Source organism: Pinus tabuliformis, chromosome 3_1 (genome assembly GCF_031772625.1).
Source record: "Pinus tabuliformis cultivar Carrire ecotype Pingquan chromosome 3_1, CPIR1, whole genome shotgun sequence".
NCBI classification, from domain to species: Eukaryota; Viridiplantae; Streptophyta; class Pinopsida; order Pinales; family Pinaceae; genus Pinus; species Pinus tabuliformis.
This window is the reverse complement of record NC_142301.1, coordinates 349,939,854-349,957,128: the sequence shown is the minus strand read 5'-3', so window position 1 is coordinate 349,957,128 and position 17,275 is coordinate 349,939,854. Positions and strand designations below refer to the sequence as shown.

The window sequence follows — 17,275 nt, the reverse complement described above, 5'->3', positions numbered from 1 at the left end:
TATGAAGTTGATTATGTAATATCTGTGACAGAGATATATGGCAATATTTTCACTTTGGTTTTTATGGTTCTCTCAATAAGGAAAATGGTTATAAAGTAATCGTCCTTTTTAATGTTTGTTTTAAATAGTTTTGCTTCATTCTTTGCATAGATCTTTGCAGTAGCAACACAACTTTGAAAAAGATTTCAAGCATGGATTGCTTGAATTTGTTTATAGCTCAATTTTATTTTCTATGTTATTTGACCTTTCAACTCAACTCACTTGACTTAATCTCATCCCATCCAATCATTTTCAATGCATCTTAGTTTTCTTTTTGCTTTGCCAAAAGCCTTAGCCTAATAAATTTAGGCATGGGACTCTATGTTGAACTAAAATAGCCATTGACCACTTGAAATTACTATTAGATGAGGTGGAGTCACTTCTGAGTCTTTTTCACAGATTTTCCATCTGACAATTATTTCAAATCTGCCAGTGGCAGCCTTTTCAAAATTGTTGCCATAAGCCTAGTTTTCTTTGCATTATTTTAGACTCGATTATCCAGCAGGCATAAATGAATGTTTATCTCATAGTGTTGACTTCTTTCAATAATATTGATATGGTGACACCCATTAATAAAAAATAGGGGTAATAGCTTTTCAGATGGGCCATTATTAGTTATAAATCAAAGCATGGTCGATAATGGTCTGGTTGGGCATGAGTATCGACACTACATAGATGACTAAATTCAAATTCGTTAGTATCATAGGATCTTATAGGCTATGTCATGACCGAAATTCCAAAAACTGATTTTTATGTGCTTTAGATTAATTATTTTATGTTTTGATTTTTAATTTTGGTTATAAGATTATGGTTATGGTTAAGGTTGTAATTTTTTATTATTTAAAATTTGTTTTTGAATGGGCAAATGGATTCAATACTGAGTTTATGACACACTTTCCATCTGGGGAGTTTCAAGATGTCTCCCCCAAGCATGTGCAAGTCACTGGTAGTGGAGATGGAAAGCGTGTTCACTCGGTCCCCTATGCTGATCCCAATCAACCAGGTATTTGAATTATTTATGTAATATCAGTGAGCTTTGCTAATTATAGGATTGAAGATTAAACCAAATAAATAACAACATAATCTTGAACTGGTCTTGGGATTTCACTGGACAACTATGTTCATTTGGGGTTTGAACTGATTTACTTGAAAAATCCCATCAAATTGGATCAATAGATTTCAGCTGTGACCAAGAATTTGAATAAATAAAATTATTAATTGACCAGAGTGATGTAAAAGAGAAGAATCAAGTTTTAGATGCTTGTGTGCATATTAATTACTTGCTTCTTAAGTAATGAAATATATGGTGTGGAAGAGAAGTTTCCAGTTTCAATATAGATTTGCAAATTGATAATCCACTTCTTGTTGATACAGATGATGGAGATGAATCGCATGACTTCAACATTGCTAAAGAAACTGTCGATGAAGAAAAGATTGAAGATTCCATTGCAGGTATGCAGAATGGCCATGTGCTAGTAAAGTATTAAACTGATGATAATTGGTTAGTTTGCAAAATAACAAGTTTCTTTTTAAATATGAACTAGACAACAATGAAGAATGTGAATGGACTTTATCTTACTTCTCAAATATCATAAATCTAAATCAATGGATTTCAGCAGCAACCAAGAATTTGAATGAACATGATTGCTAATGTAGGTAATTGGAATGAGGGTGATCAATCTAAACTTCTCTGTGAGAAACAAGCTCTGGAAATTTTACCACAACAGGCATCATCTACTGAAGTTCAAGATTGTGATGAATGCACCATACAGTATATTTCAACTACTTCTATTTAGGAAAATCCCATCTCACTTGTTAACAATGAAACTCACGAGTATGTGTTTAAGAATTCAGAAGCAATTGAAAGATATCTAGATCATATAGTTGAAAAAGATGAGAAAATTGAATAGGTTTCCAAAAGTGAAACTCACGATGATGAAAAACAAAGATCACATAAGAATTATAACAATAGCCAAAATGATGGTTGTCCCATGTTGTCTGATGCAATTTATTTAAAAGTTGGAGATCATCAACTAATTCATTTATCATATGATTAACCTCAAGAAGCTTATGATAATATTTGAGTTTCATATGTTAGTCTGAAAGCTCATAACTCAGCTATTGAGGATGAAGTTCATGAAGACAAATTTCATTATTCAGACAATGACAAATAGTTTTATGGCCTTGATGAATTGTATGGTTCGAAAGTGGATAGTGTATGTAGTATGTCTGAGCCAATGCCTAGTGTTTCCCAGCATGCAGGTGAGTCATCTAATTACAAGGTTAATGGGATTCATGTCCACACACAAATAGAGAGTGACACTTCAAGGGAGAAATTAAGATGTCCATGCAATTATAATGAAATAGAACCAGACACGACTAAGGAAATTGTTGATTCTTCAAACAATTTTGAAGGCAGTATTGATGTGTTTACAAGTTTGGGTATGCCTTGACTCTATTTTAATTACCCTAGTATTAAGATTAATGATGTGTTCCCTCTGCTATAATGATTTTAGTACTCCATTAAACAAGCCTGACCTTACTGATAGTAATGATGTGTTCCTTGTTCAGGTATGGATGAATCTGTTCTTGAAAAAGAAGTCACGGCTGAGGAGAATATTCACACTAAAATAAATTATGAAGACATTACTGATTTTTTCCCTTGTTTAGGTATTATTCTTCAAGAAAAAATATGGGTTTCCTCTATATTTATAGTAATTATGTGTTTTGTCCACATTTATAAGTCATTTTACTCCATCAAACACAACCCAGCCAGTAATGATCTACTCCAATAATTCTAGAACAAATTAAACGAGCCAAGATTCTAGATAATAATGATATGTTCCCTTGTTCAGGTATAAATGATTCTATTCTTGAAAGAGAGTTAGAAATTTCAATCGATTTTGTAGACTATAACAATGTGTTCCCTCATCAAGGTATGTATGATTTTGTTCCAGATAAAATATGGATTGTCTCAGTAATGATAGTATTGATGTCTTGTTCCCTTTGATGTAATGACTCTTGTACACTTTTAAACAAGCCCAAACCTATGACATGTTTCTTTGTTCAAGAATCGATGATTCTGTACTAGACAAACACCTAGAGAGTCTTACAAAAGAGGCCTATAAGTAGGAAATGACCTAGTTAAATACTCCATTGAAGACCCCTGAGGTTACTGACAAATATAATATATTTCCTTGTTTTGTCACTTTTTTCGGATTGGAATATAGTACTGCATCCAAAAAGCCAGAGCTTGGACACTATGGCATGGAAGAGAATATTCTAGTTTCAAATGTAGATTTGGTAGATAGTCCACTACTAGGAGACATAAATAATGAAGATGAATCACATGCTTTGGACATTGCTGAAGAAATTGCCGATGAAGAGCAGATTGCGGATTGAATTGGAGGTAAGAAAAAAGGTAATTTGTTAGTAGAGGATCAAATTCTAGAAGGTCCAGTGCAATAGGCATCAAATGGTGAAGCTCAAGCCGATGAAGAATGCAGTGAAGAGTATCTTCAGGAAAATCCCATATCACTTGTTAATGATGAAGGTTTAGAGGATGAATTGAATGATTCAAAAACCATTTAAGGGTAATAGGTCTTTGTAGTTGAAAAATAAGAGAAAATTGAACAGTTTTCCATGAGTGAAACTGAGAATGCTCAAGAAACTATATCTCTTAAGAACGACAATGAGGAAGCTCAAGAGACTGTGAAGGATGAAGCTCATGAAATCAAGTCTTATTTTTCAGACAAAAGCAAAGTGTGTTTTGGCCTTGATGAATTGAATGGTCCTCAAAAGGAGGAAGATGATAGCCAATAGATTTACGAGAATGAATCTTATGAAGGTAAATCAATGGATTGTGGCAACACTCCAGAATTAAAAAATAAGCTTCAATTTGATGCAGACAATTTGAACGGTTATCATCAATTCGAATTCCTGCCAAAGGCTTTGTCTCTAGAAAATCTATCATAGCTAGCATCATATAGTTAAGGTCACGAGCCTGGGGAATGCAGTGAAGAGGAGCTTTTAGTTCTAAATGATGGTCAACAAAGTCACATCTCACTGGTTAATGGTGAAGCTCAAGAAGATAAATTGAGTGATCCCAAAAATAGCGAAGGATTTCATGACTCTGTATATCAAAGAGAGGATCATTATGAACTTGCTTCAATGGCTGAAACTCAGGATGTTGAAGAAACCATCTTTCAAAAGCAAAATGATGTCCCTCCTGATGTAGTTTGGATGAAAGTGAAAAATCCTAAATAGGTAGATATGTCCAATGAACTTCAAAGAACATATGAGAACATTCCAGCTTCAGAGCATGAAGTGCATCAAGACAACTTTTCAGACAATGGAAATGAGTTTTATAACCTCAATGAGTTGTATGGTTAAACTCCTCAAAAGGAGGAATATGTAGTTGAGCAGATCACCAAGAATGTTCAAATTCCCTTAACAGATGGTGATCAAGTGGAACATGGATCTTACAATGTAGCTGTGGAAAAGAATGAAGTTGAAGACGAAGCATATCAGGAAAGAATTAGTATTGTTGATGGAATAAGCGATGCAAGTCAAATTGAAGAAGAATTGTTTGATATGGACAACCATGGAAAACATGAGGGATTCATTGCCCTTGACAAAATTCAGGGAAAAGAGGATGACCAGGAAGAACAATCTATACACAATAGAGCTGAAGAGACAGAAGAATTCACAGTTGGAGAAAATATAAAACTTGTGACAGTAGACACAATGGCCAACAACCAGGAACCTTCTAACATGGATACTCCATTGAAGATTATTATGCTTACAAAAGGCCTTGATATATCTCCCTGCTTGAATTCTTTGTTTGGACTGGACTTTAGTGATCCATTAGATAAGCCCAAGCTGATGGAGAGTAATGATGCATTGTTTTGTTCAGGTATTGATGATTCTCTTCTAGAAAATATCTCAGAGATTTTTAAAGAAGCTGCCTGCAAGTAGGAACTTTACGAATTGGATAATCCTTTGAAGACCCCTAAGGTTACAGACAGATATAATATAGTTGTGGAAAAGAATGAAGTTGAAGATGGAGCATGCAAGGAAAGCATTTTTATTGTTGATGTCATAACTAATGCAAGTCCAATTAGAGAACAATTGTTTGATATGGACAACAACGGAAAACATGAGGGATTGATTGACCCTACCAAAATTGAGGGAAACAATGGCCAGGAATTTGGATAGACCAGAATTTCAAAGTTAGAAAAAATATACCTATTGTGGTGAGCAATCAGGAACCTTCCCAATTGGATACTCCGTTGAGGATCCCTAAGGTTATGGAGGGATATAATATATCGCCTTGTTTAAGCACCTTATTTGGCTTGGACTCCAGTATTCCATCCAAAAGTTTAGAGCTTAGAAAAAGTTACAATATATCCCCTTGTTTAAGTATGAATTAATCTCTTCTAGAGGACAAGGATGTGTGCAATCAGAACCTTTCCTTGGATAAGCCATTGAAGAGGCTTGAACATGCTAAGGGACAAGAATATGATACCCCAATGAAAAAGCTTGAGCTTATAGAAAATGATGTGACATCAGAGACTGAATATTTTTCACTGCATGTCCCACTTGGACACCATGTGTTTGTCATGGAGAAGGATGCTACGGTTTTGGAAGGGACAGAGCATTCTGAAAATATTCTCCTCACAGAAAATCCTATAGAATTTGGAGAAGTAGCTGAGGGTTCTACTATTTTGGTTGATATGAATGTTCCTAGTAAAGGGCATTCAAAAAGCACCAAACTTGTAGATAGAATACTGACTTTGCACAATAGACTGCAAACTTTGCAATTGGACTTACAAGGACAACTGCCAGAGTCATTCTATGCTACACCTCCCAAAAGGATGATGAATTCAAAACGTAATGGAAGCATAGAGAAAACTAGAGATGCAATTTATGTTTACAAGCCAAGGCAATCCATAGGAAGTGATGAGGCTATGCACAGTTCATTTAAGGAGAGCTATGTTGAGCTAGTGGGACAACTTCTTTCATGGAAGCTATAGAATCTACACAAAGAAAATGAAACAGCAACAAAGGATTCTAAGAAGGTAAGCTAAATTATGTATGAAATTCATATTTTTCCATCGTCTTTGTCATATTAATCTTAAGGAACATAGTACACAGTTGGTGCACTGTATGTATGGCGTTTTTTAATTTTTTCCTTTTAGGAGATAAGTAAACAATTTGTTTCACAGAATTTGTCATCACCTACACTAGAACAGACGATGGAATCCTTGGACACATTACTAAAGACGCTTGGACATACTGAGGGCCATGATATATCTCCTTGCTTATACACATTATTTGGACCAAAATGTATTACACCATTGACAAAACGTGAGCTTACAGAAGATAATGATAAGGTTGTTACTAGCACACCATTTGAAAATGCTCTGCAACCACCATTAGTGATTGAATCAGGGGGAGTTGACAATTCTGGCAATGAATTGCCATGGTTAATTTATGTATCCCATGAAAAGAGGCATGGTTTCCAACACCACAAGAAATTCGGTGCAATGAATGCATCGGTATATTCCTAGCTATGTACACATCTCTCTTTTTCTGTTCATTTCCTTATATGAAATTCATTAATTATTATACTGACACTGATGATTGTTATTCATTGTAACACATAGGTCTAAGTGTCTACTGTCATCACAAATTGCCTCTTTCAGTTGAACCTTGATTGCGATCATTATATAAACAACATCAAAGCTATTTGTGAGGCAATTTGTTTTCTAATGGATCTAGTTCTTGGGAAGAAAACTTGCTATGTATAGTTTTCTCAGAGATCGACACGATTGATATGCTAATCGTAACATTGTGTTCTTTGATGTAATCATTGATCAACACCCAAAATGTTTTCTTATATGAAATTATAAAATTTTCATATAATTTCAACTTGGCATATTAATTTTCAAATCTTTGCAGATCCCCTTGAGAGGTTTCGATGGTATCCAAGGGCCTATTTATGTGGGTACAGGGTGGTGTTTTAATAAACAAGCACTCTATGGTTATGATCTTGTTCTCACTGAGAAGGATCTTGAACCAACATGATTTCTGAGATGTTGCTAGCGATCTAGAAAGAAGAGCATAAAATCAAACAAAAGGTATGATGATGATAAGAAGAGAAGCAATCAAACTAAATCAACTATACCCATCTTTAGTTTGGAAGACATAGAAGAGGGCGTTGAAGGTGAATCCATGTCCAAACTAGTGATTTGTATTTTTTGACAATTCATTTACCCTTAAACATTGTTCGCGCTCACCCTTCATTGAAATTGCGTATTGCAAGATTTGATGATGAGAAATAATTGCTCATGTCCCAAAGGAGCTTATAGAAAATATTTGGTCAATCACTAGTGTTTATTCAATCTAACCTCATGGAAAATGGTGGTCTTCCACAATCTGCGAATCATGCTTCTTTATTGAAAGAAGCCATTCATGTTATTAGCTGTGGATATGAAGACAAGTCAGAATGGGGAAGAGAGTGTGAGTAGAGGTGGATCTACATCTATTTGATGATGCTGTGGATTTTTTTCGTTCATTGAATTAGTTTTTTCTATAGTGAATTTGTATAAACATTTTTCCTAAATTTGCATAAATTCTCTTCAAAATAAGGAAAAATTTTGTTGAGGAAACCAAGCACCAGGCAACTATTCTTAAAGCAAAGATATAATATGAACGGGTTGTCATATTTTTTGCAAATTTGGTGGATTACGGTTCTGTCACAGAAGGTACTTTGACTGGGTTTAAAATGCATGCTCGAGGCTGGATTTCAATATACTACATGCTTGTACATCCTACATTCAAGGGATTTGCACCAATCAATCTTTCAGGTCATTTGAATCAAGTGTTCTGATGGGCCCTAGCTTCTATTGAAATTTTATTGAGAAGGCATTGTCCAATTTGGTATGGCTACACCAATTGCATAGGCTGGCTGATCCAGGTCCGAGTGTGAAGAAGTACCCTTCCAAGACATTTAACTTTCGTGATGTGTTAAATTTCATTTTAAAAGAACATTAATGAATACATCTGCATGCGGAAAAGAAGAGGAACAAGGCAATCATCAACACATGAAAACATAAGCATTGATAACGGAGTTCGTCTAGGAGGAGCTACGTCTCCGGGCCCCGGTGTCAAGATGTTGTAGGCAGCTACATTAAGTGTTGTCAATAAAGGTTATGTAAAGAAGGGACGATGTCACGATCATACAAGGAAAAATTCCCTCAAGAAAGAGTGGCTCTAAGAGATATTCCACAATCGGCACTCTCAATCAAAAGACTCCTATCAGTATGACATAAAAAACATGCATGATGAGCATCCCACCAACATGGCACAAAAGGGATCTCAAAAACAAACATGCATGATGACAACAAGAGTATCCTAGAAACATACAACAAGGGACCTCAAAGCATAACATGAAGAGTTATGACAACAAGTACATCACATAGAATATTCCACATCAAATCAGGCAAGGAATCATGACAACATGTAATAAACAAGATCTTCCATCAACATCAATTAAGGATCTGTGAAACATAATGCAGAAATAAGAAGTACATGAACATATCATATAGCTCACAACCAAGGGCCATCTGACGAAGTGGATGTCACACTGATGATGCTGCTCAGACCATCGATCTCAAGGCATCGGTCGTATGAAGATGGATGCTCGCGCATGAATGTGGTCATTTGCACTAGCACTTAGAAAAGTGACTAGAAGAAGAAATGAGAGAATAAGAAATATGAAGACACCATCAGTGTTGTGGCATCCAGTAGCACTGAATCGACTGTCCAAAATCTGAATTATGACAGGTTGAGAATTCTGGGCTCAAGGAATATTTTAGATTCCCCCAGGATTCCTCAAAGATTCTACTCCATGAATGGACTCAAAATTTGCAACTCAGATGGCGAATCTGATATCACCATTGCGATCCCTGCAGAAAACCATGAAAAACAAGTATAACTTTACTATATTCTAAAATGTCAAAATTTACCTCCTTGGAAAAATTTCATGGCTCATGGTTCTGTTCTCTGTTTTTTCTGAAATCATGGTTCCACGTGCATTTTGACAATGACCGAAAAATGTAGAACTATACTAAAGAAACAGATAGCACTGTTGCACTCGTGGTGATGAGAGGTGTAAAAACCATATAAAATTTGTCAATATCTAAGAAAGTGAAAATTTTGCCCTCTTGAAAAATTCATGGTTCTTGCATTAAAATATTAATTAATTGCCTAGAAAAGCATGCATGCATTATGCTTCCTCGAAGTATGTGCAGAAGTAAAACTCTGAGTTTAAATAAAAAATCTTTAATGTATTTACAAAAGGTGAGCTCTTTGGCATAATGGCAAATAATAGGAGTTGTTGACGAGAGGCCGGGGGATCAAATCCCACCCCTCCTGAAATAATACACATAGATCCTTTTGAAAACCAAAATGATACATTAATGGGGGTCAGGTCCGCATTGGGCGGCCCACCCCTAATCCTTTCAAATTATTGGCGCATTAATTATCAGTGATTGGCACCTTGATAGGAATGACGATATATATATGGTGCATAAACATAGGCGATCGGCATTCCAAATTGACGATCGACGTGGTCATCAACATATATATCAACGCAATTCAAGGGGTATAGCTGATATATATATCAGCAATCGTCCTGATCGGTGCCAATTAAATTATTGCAATTTAATGTATCGTGGCGATGTAATATCGGTGATAAAATCGACGCGATAACATATGTGTCAGTGATTAGTGCAAAGATCGGCACGTATTAATCGGCATATATATAAGGTTCAAGGCGATAGGGTGTGGGCTGGGTCCACCGCTGATGGCCCGTCCACCCCAATATACATGGTTAAGATATATATCTATATATATATATATATATATATATATATATATATATATATATCTATATATATATATATATATATATATATATATTATATATATATATATATATATGTATGTATATATATATGCGGAATATATATAGTTTGTAAGGTTCGGTAGGGTTATGGCCACCGATCCTAAACAAGTATATATTTTGTTTTTTGATGCGATTTGCAATTTGGGAAGGTGGGAGGTTGTGGCCCGTAGGGCTTATAATAGTTATTGTTTAATAATATGCAACGGATGTTGAAAGGGTTGGGGAGACTAGGCCAGCGAGGAGTTATACCTCGTCGGCCTTATAATAAATATAATTTGTTATGAAATTTTGGGGTGGTGGCCTACCACCTCATAACAATTATTTTTTATTTATAAAGAGGGAGGTGTTTTGAAACTTCTAGAAAATAAGGGTCATTGGGAAAATAACAAGGCAACAATTTCAACTGATTTCTGGAGCTAGATTCATGCCTCGAGGTCGGTCAAGTTGTAGGACACTTAAACTTGGCCCACAGCCCAACTTTGACCAAACTTTGATTGGCCCGTTCTCCCTCATACAAGCTCGGTTTGATGAATCGTTCACACCTCCACGATCAGCATGATGAGCTCTATGCTCTGGTCTTGGTTTGAAGTCATTCTGAGCACTTTGAATTTTGAGCCCTCTTTGTCCTATGTGTCTCTCTAGAGCCACCTGGATCAATCCTCTCCACTAAGGAGCTTTTGGTCCTCCAAAAGCATGAAAAGATAATATGCAACTTTCTTTGTACCCTTTCTACATCACAAGCATCCTGAAAAGGTCTTGCTTCCATCTCCTTCACCTTTGTTCTTCGGAGCCTTAAGCAACAAGCCAACACCTGCTACTTCTGCAACATGTAGTACATTGTTTCGCAAATTACGTGCTTGAATGACATGACCAGCTAAAGACCCAAACATCCCACACTTGCCATGAGTTCAGAAGACATACTCAGTGGTTAAGTTTACAACAATATGGATGCAAAACCTCAGCTATGACAAAAGGCGAACCCATCATGGCTGCTTCAAAAAGTGATGGAAAGCACATCATCACTGCAACACATGATTTACATACATAAGGCCAGACACTATTGTTTTGACAAGTGATGGAAACATAACATCACTTTCAGGGTGTAAAATAGGACTCAAAACATGACCAAACATCATTGTTGTTGAACAAGTGATGGAAAACACATCATCACTTTTACACTTTAAAATGCAACAAATGATTTACAAAAGAATGAAAATGAAATGACAGCATGTCTAGAAACCATTTTTCACTGATCAATGTGAATGGGTCACCTCCATGAGGTGGTTTTTCTCATCGAACAACTTCTCTTCCTGGTTCATGCACCGACGCTTTATCTTTAAGGCGCTGCTTTGGACGGAGCCTCCAACAAGTGGCTCTTTGATGGCCATTTCCGTCGCAATGACTGTTGTAGGCTTTCTTCCTCCATATCTACTTAACCTATTTCCTTTCATGTTGTTGAGAGGGTTTTTCACACCACATGAGTGCTGCCATTCTTTTCCAACACTTAGAAAAGGTATGGTTATGTAAACCAAAAAAGGTGCATGTTTTCTGATGCCTTGATCTTCATTCATTATTAACAACATGATCATAATCAAAATTAACATTCGAAGATTGAAAGTGGTTATACCTTCCTTTACTATCTCTGATGTCAGTATGGCAATGAGAGCTTGCCTCAGCTCTCTCCCTGCAATGGAAACTGCCACGGGATGATGGGGATGCTTTCCCATCACACTCTTTCCCCGATGATGTCTCGGAGGAATCTAACACCTTCGAGCACTCTCCTTTAGTGTACCTCAAGCCTGCAAATGGATGTTCGTGCACAACCTCCAAAGGTTGAGTGATGCCTTGGTTATTAACACCAATTTCTTTCTCCTCGTGCCTCATCCTTGTAAGGAGCCTCATGTTTTTCCCTATAATTGGGATCTCCAAATATCCAACAGATATCATACTATGAGAAGATGAAACTGAAAGGAAATCAATATCTTTTACCTCCTCTTTCCATTTGGAAAGAATTGATGAGGGCTGCTCATCATCCATTGTTGGTGGTTTGCTAACTGTCTCAGTGCATTCCCCTACGTCTTTCTTGACATACCCAAGTCCTCCTTGATAGGGTAATTCCTCTACTTTGATGGGATTGACAATGCCTTGTCCATTAATGCCCAAGCCCTTTCCTTCATACCCATTCTCTTCAACAGTTTGGAGCCAATTCTTGTGGTATGATTTTCAAAAATAGTGAAATCATCATCAAGAAATATACATGAAGATGGAGAACTACTTTTTACCTCGCATGGGTTACGTTGCAGCTTTTCCAAGGCCTTGTCCTTTTCTTGCAGATGTCATAGAAAATTTTGTTTTTCCTATTTCTCTTCATGTAGGCACATCTTCAATTCATCGTTCTCTGTTTGAGGATGATGCTTCTTTTGCTTTAGTTCATCCATGGCCTCTTCTGTGGCTTGTATCTGAAGCTTCAATCGCTCCTTTTCCTCTGTCTCTTTTTGTAGAGTTTCATACATAATTTCCACTTTCTTGGAAATGTTGAGCATGGTCTCGTACATTTCTCTTTCATCCTCTATCATTGTTCACACTGCAATTCACATACACGTAAAGACTGCTTTGATACCACTTGATCTGGGTCCGAGTGTGAAGAAGGACCATTCCAATACCTTTTACTTTTGTGATGTGTTAAATTGCATTTTAAAAGAACAATAATGAATACATCTGCATGCAAAGAAGAAGAGGAACGAGGAAATCATGAACACATGAAAACTTAAGCATTGATAACAAAGTTTATCCAGGAGGGACTACGTCTTTGAGCCTGGATATCAAGATGTTGTAGGCCACTACATTAAGTGTTGTCAATAAAGGTGATGTACACAAGGGATGATGTTGCAGTCATAAAAGGAAAAATGCCCTCACGCAACAGTGGCTCTAAGATATATTCCACAACTGGAACTCTCAATCAAAAGACTCCTATCAGTATGACATAAAAAACATGCATGATGAGCATCCCACCAACATGGCACAAAAGGGATCTAAAAAAAAACATGCATGAAGAAAACAAGAGTATCCCAACAACATAAAACAAGGGATCTCAAAGCATAACATGAAGAGTTATGACATCAAGTACATCACATAGAAGATTCCTCATCAAATCAAGCAAGGAATCATGACAACATGTAATAAACAAGATCCTACATCAACATCAATCAAGGATTTGTGCAACATCATGCAGAAAGAAGAAGTGCATGAACATATCATATACCTCACAACCAAGGGTCATCTGAAAAAGTGGATTTCACACTACTGAAGTTGCTCGGACCATCGATCTCAAGGCATCGATCGTTTGAATATGGTTGCTCGCATATGAATGTGGACATCTGCACTGGCACTTAGAAAAGTAACTAGAAGAAGAAATGAGAGAATAAGAAATCTGAAGACACCATCATATTTGTGGTGTCGAGTAGTGTTGAATCGACTGTCCAAAATCCGAATTATGAGAAGTTGAGAATTTTGGCCTCAAGGAATCTTTTAGATTCCCCTGGGATTCCTCAAAGATTCTGCTCCATGAATGGACAAGAAATCTACAACTCAGATGGCGAATCTGATCTTGCCATTGTGATCCTTGCGGAAAACCATGAAAAAAAAGTATAAACTTAACTATATTCTGAAATGTCAAAATTTTACCTCCTTGGGAAAATTTCATGGCTCATGGTTCTACGCCCTGTTTTTGCTGAAATCATGGTTCCACGTGCATTCTGAAAATGACGAAAAATGCAGAACTCTGATGAAGAAATTAACAACACTGTTGCGCTTGTGGCGACGAGAGGTGTAAAAACCATAAAAAAATTGTCAAGATCTGACAAAGTGAAAATTTTGCCCTCCTACAAAATTCATGGTTCCTGCATTAAAATATCAATTAACTGCCTCGAAAAGTGTGCCTACATTCTTCCTCCTCGAGCTACGTGCAGAAGTAAAAACTCTGAGTTTAAATAAAAAATCTTCGGTGGATTTACCAAGGTGAGCAGTTTGGCATAATGGCAAATAATAGGAGTTGTTGGGGAGAGGTCGAGGGATCAAATCCCACCCCTCCTGAAATAACACACATAGTTCCTTTTGAAAACCGAAATGATACATTAATGGGGACCGGGTCCTCATTAGGTAGCCGACCCCTAATCCTCCTGCATTATCGTTGCATTAATTATCGGTGATCGGCATTCCAAATCGGCAATCGGCGTGGTCATCGACATATATATCGATGCGATTCAAGGGGTATCACCGATATATATATATATATATATATATATCAGTGATTGGCCTTATCGGCGCAAATATTGGCACGTATTAATCGGCATATATATAAGGGTCAGAGCGATAGGGTGTGGGACGTGTCCACCACCAATGGCCTGCCCACCTCGATATACATGGTTAATATATATATATGTGGCATATATATAGTTTGGAAGGTTCGGCGAGGGTTATGGCCGCCGATCCTAAACAAGAATATATATATATATATATATATTTGATGTGATTTGTGATTTGGGCCGGTGGGGGGTTGTGGCCTGTCGGCCTTATAATAGTTATTGTTTAATAATATGGTATGGTTGTTTAAAGGTTCAGGGTGATTAGGCCGGCGGGGACTTATGGTCTGTCGGCCTTATAATAAATATAATTTGTTATCAAATTTTGGGGTGGCGGGGGTGGTGGCCTGCCACCTCATAACAATTATTTTTGATTTATAAAGAGGGAGGTGTTTTGAAACTTCTAGAAAATAAGGGTCATTGGGCAAACTAACGAGGCAACAATTTCAACCAATTTTGGGAGCTAGGTTCATGCCTCGGGGTTGTTCAAGCTGTAGGACACTTAAACCTGGCCCACAGTTCAACTTTGACCAAACTTTGACTGGCACGTTCTCCCTCATACGAGCTCGGTTTGATGTACCATTCACACCTCGACGATCAAGATGACAAGATCTATTCTTTGGTCCTAGTTTGAAGTCATCCTGAGCACCTTGATTTTTGAGCCCTCTTTCTCATGTGTGTCTCTTTAGAGCCACCTGGATCACTAGCATACATTAATACCATAGTTTATCCTCTCACATCCGTCCCACGGGTTGCATATTGTACCCTGCCAGCTATTTGTCTTCTTACAGGGAAGTTTATCATTCCTGAGGTAAGATTGTCAACCCTTACTAACCTTAATCTCATCAAGATTTACTAACATCTAATACAACCTGTCTTTTAGATTTTTTTGGATTTTGTTCTCATATGAAGCTTCACATTTTTCCCTTGATTTTTATATTTATTTTGATCTGCAAATTAGCAAATTTGCAAGTGTGTTCTTCATATTATATTTTATTTCCATTTTTACAACTGCTATTCTAGAGGCTACGCTCGAGTATAGTTGGCATCGATGAATAGTTCAGGAATGAGCAATTTTGGGTTATTGGAGGTGTATGAGCACATTTGTTTGTCGTCTTTCAAGGGTTAGTGAAAGTTCGAGCGGGGATTGACACAAACTTTACTCTCACATCAATGTCTTCATATGAAGCTGGTGAATTTTCTCAGAGTTATGTTTTTAAGTGGACCATTCTTCTCGTCCCTCCAACTACTTTGCTTGTAGTAAATCTCGTTGGTGTAGTAGTAGGTGTTTCCCAAGCTATTGATAGTGGTTATCAATCTTGGGGTTCATTGTTTGGAAAAATGTTTTTCTCTCTGTGGGTGATTTTTCATCATTTTCAATTCCTCAAGGGATTAATAGGTCTCCAGAACCAGACACCAACAATAGTTATTGTTTGGTCAATTATTCTTGCATCCATATTCTCCCTGCTTTGGGTGAGGATAGATCCTTTCACAACAAACACAGGATCATCATCAAACACACAACAATGTGGTGTAAATTGGTAAAACCCCTATTAGTGTTCATTAGCAGCAAATAAGGAGGAACTAGAAACACATCTGAGGGCCAAGAATATCACAAATTCATTTGTATCATCTATAGCTAATAATATTCGAGTGGGAGGGGCTTTAAAGATATTTCTTTCTAGCTAGTTCCAGCATGGGGACGAAACCTTGTACTTTGTTTTTTATTGATAGTTAACATTGTACGATGCAGTTGGTTCTCTGTTTCAACCAAGATAGTTGAGGTTTACTTGAAGTCATGCCTGTCCGAGAACTGACCTGATGCCACAGAATAGTGGGCAATGGATTATATGGTTTGATATTGAAGAATGTATTTTACAAAATATTTATTCATTTTTAAGTGGCATTCCTGTCATGAACAAAATTATGGCCTGTCTTAATTGAATATCATCTTTTTCTAAATGTGAAGTGGTCAATATCAAATAATTGTGTCATGTAGGAGTAGTGGAATTTACTAAAATTTTAGGCATACACAAGTGCCTATGAAAATGGTAAATGTATTCTATTTGTTCGTTTCATAATATACATTGTTTGTTTGCTTCATAAATTAATAACTATGTTCAGAAATCATTGACCCCATCTTTGATGACTCCAATGCATCCAAAATGTTTGTTTTGTAGTGCGTTAAATAAGATGCATGTTTTGACCTAACCCTGAATCATCTAAATTTGAGATCTTTTTTTAGAAGTCTTTGTTCTAGGCTTCTATTTAGATTTCAATGAATGGAATTTTTAACTCTGTTAAACTTTTTTATCAAATAACTTGCTTAGCACATGATTCTTCATATTTATTTTGATACATTTAGTTGTCCAGTAATATTTATCTGATTGTATAAAGAGAATATTACTTTTGGATGCCCAAGTTGTTCTTCTCAGACAATGTTGCTAGTAAAAGAGGCAATGTCCCAGCCCCTTGTTGCAAAAGTTCCATTGGAAAGGCATTTTGATTGTTACCAGGTGTCATCTATCTCACCAAGAGAAGAATCTCTTTTGTGTGATATTTGTAGATTTCCAAAATCTACTCGATCAAACACGATTTGTGTTTACAATTACTACTCGGTAATCTAGTTATTCCTTCCTCTATTTTATTTTTATCTCTCTATTTACTACAGTATTGTTATAGTGGATTATAGTGGGTATCTTAAAATTTTCATGTCAACATTATATTGCAGGTAGCAGTTCACCAAGATTACTATGGTATTTTAAGGAATTCTTTTGGAGGATGGTATTGTCAGCCATGTGAAGCTTTAAACTGGAAATACCAACTCCAAGGCATGAGGCATCCAAATGTAGCTAACCATGGTATGCCTAGTTGTGGTATGAACTCTACTCTATGTGGTGGT

At 36.6% G+C, this 17,275-nt stretch overlaps 1 pseudogene; it reads left to right on the top strand.

Annotated features, from left to right (window-relative positions):
• Positions 1-924: 924 nt before the first annotated feature.
• Positions 925-17,275, top strand: part of LOC149187158 (uncharacterized) — a 47,692-nt pseudogene continuing 31,341 nt past the window's right edge.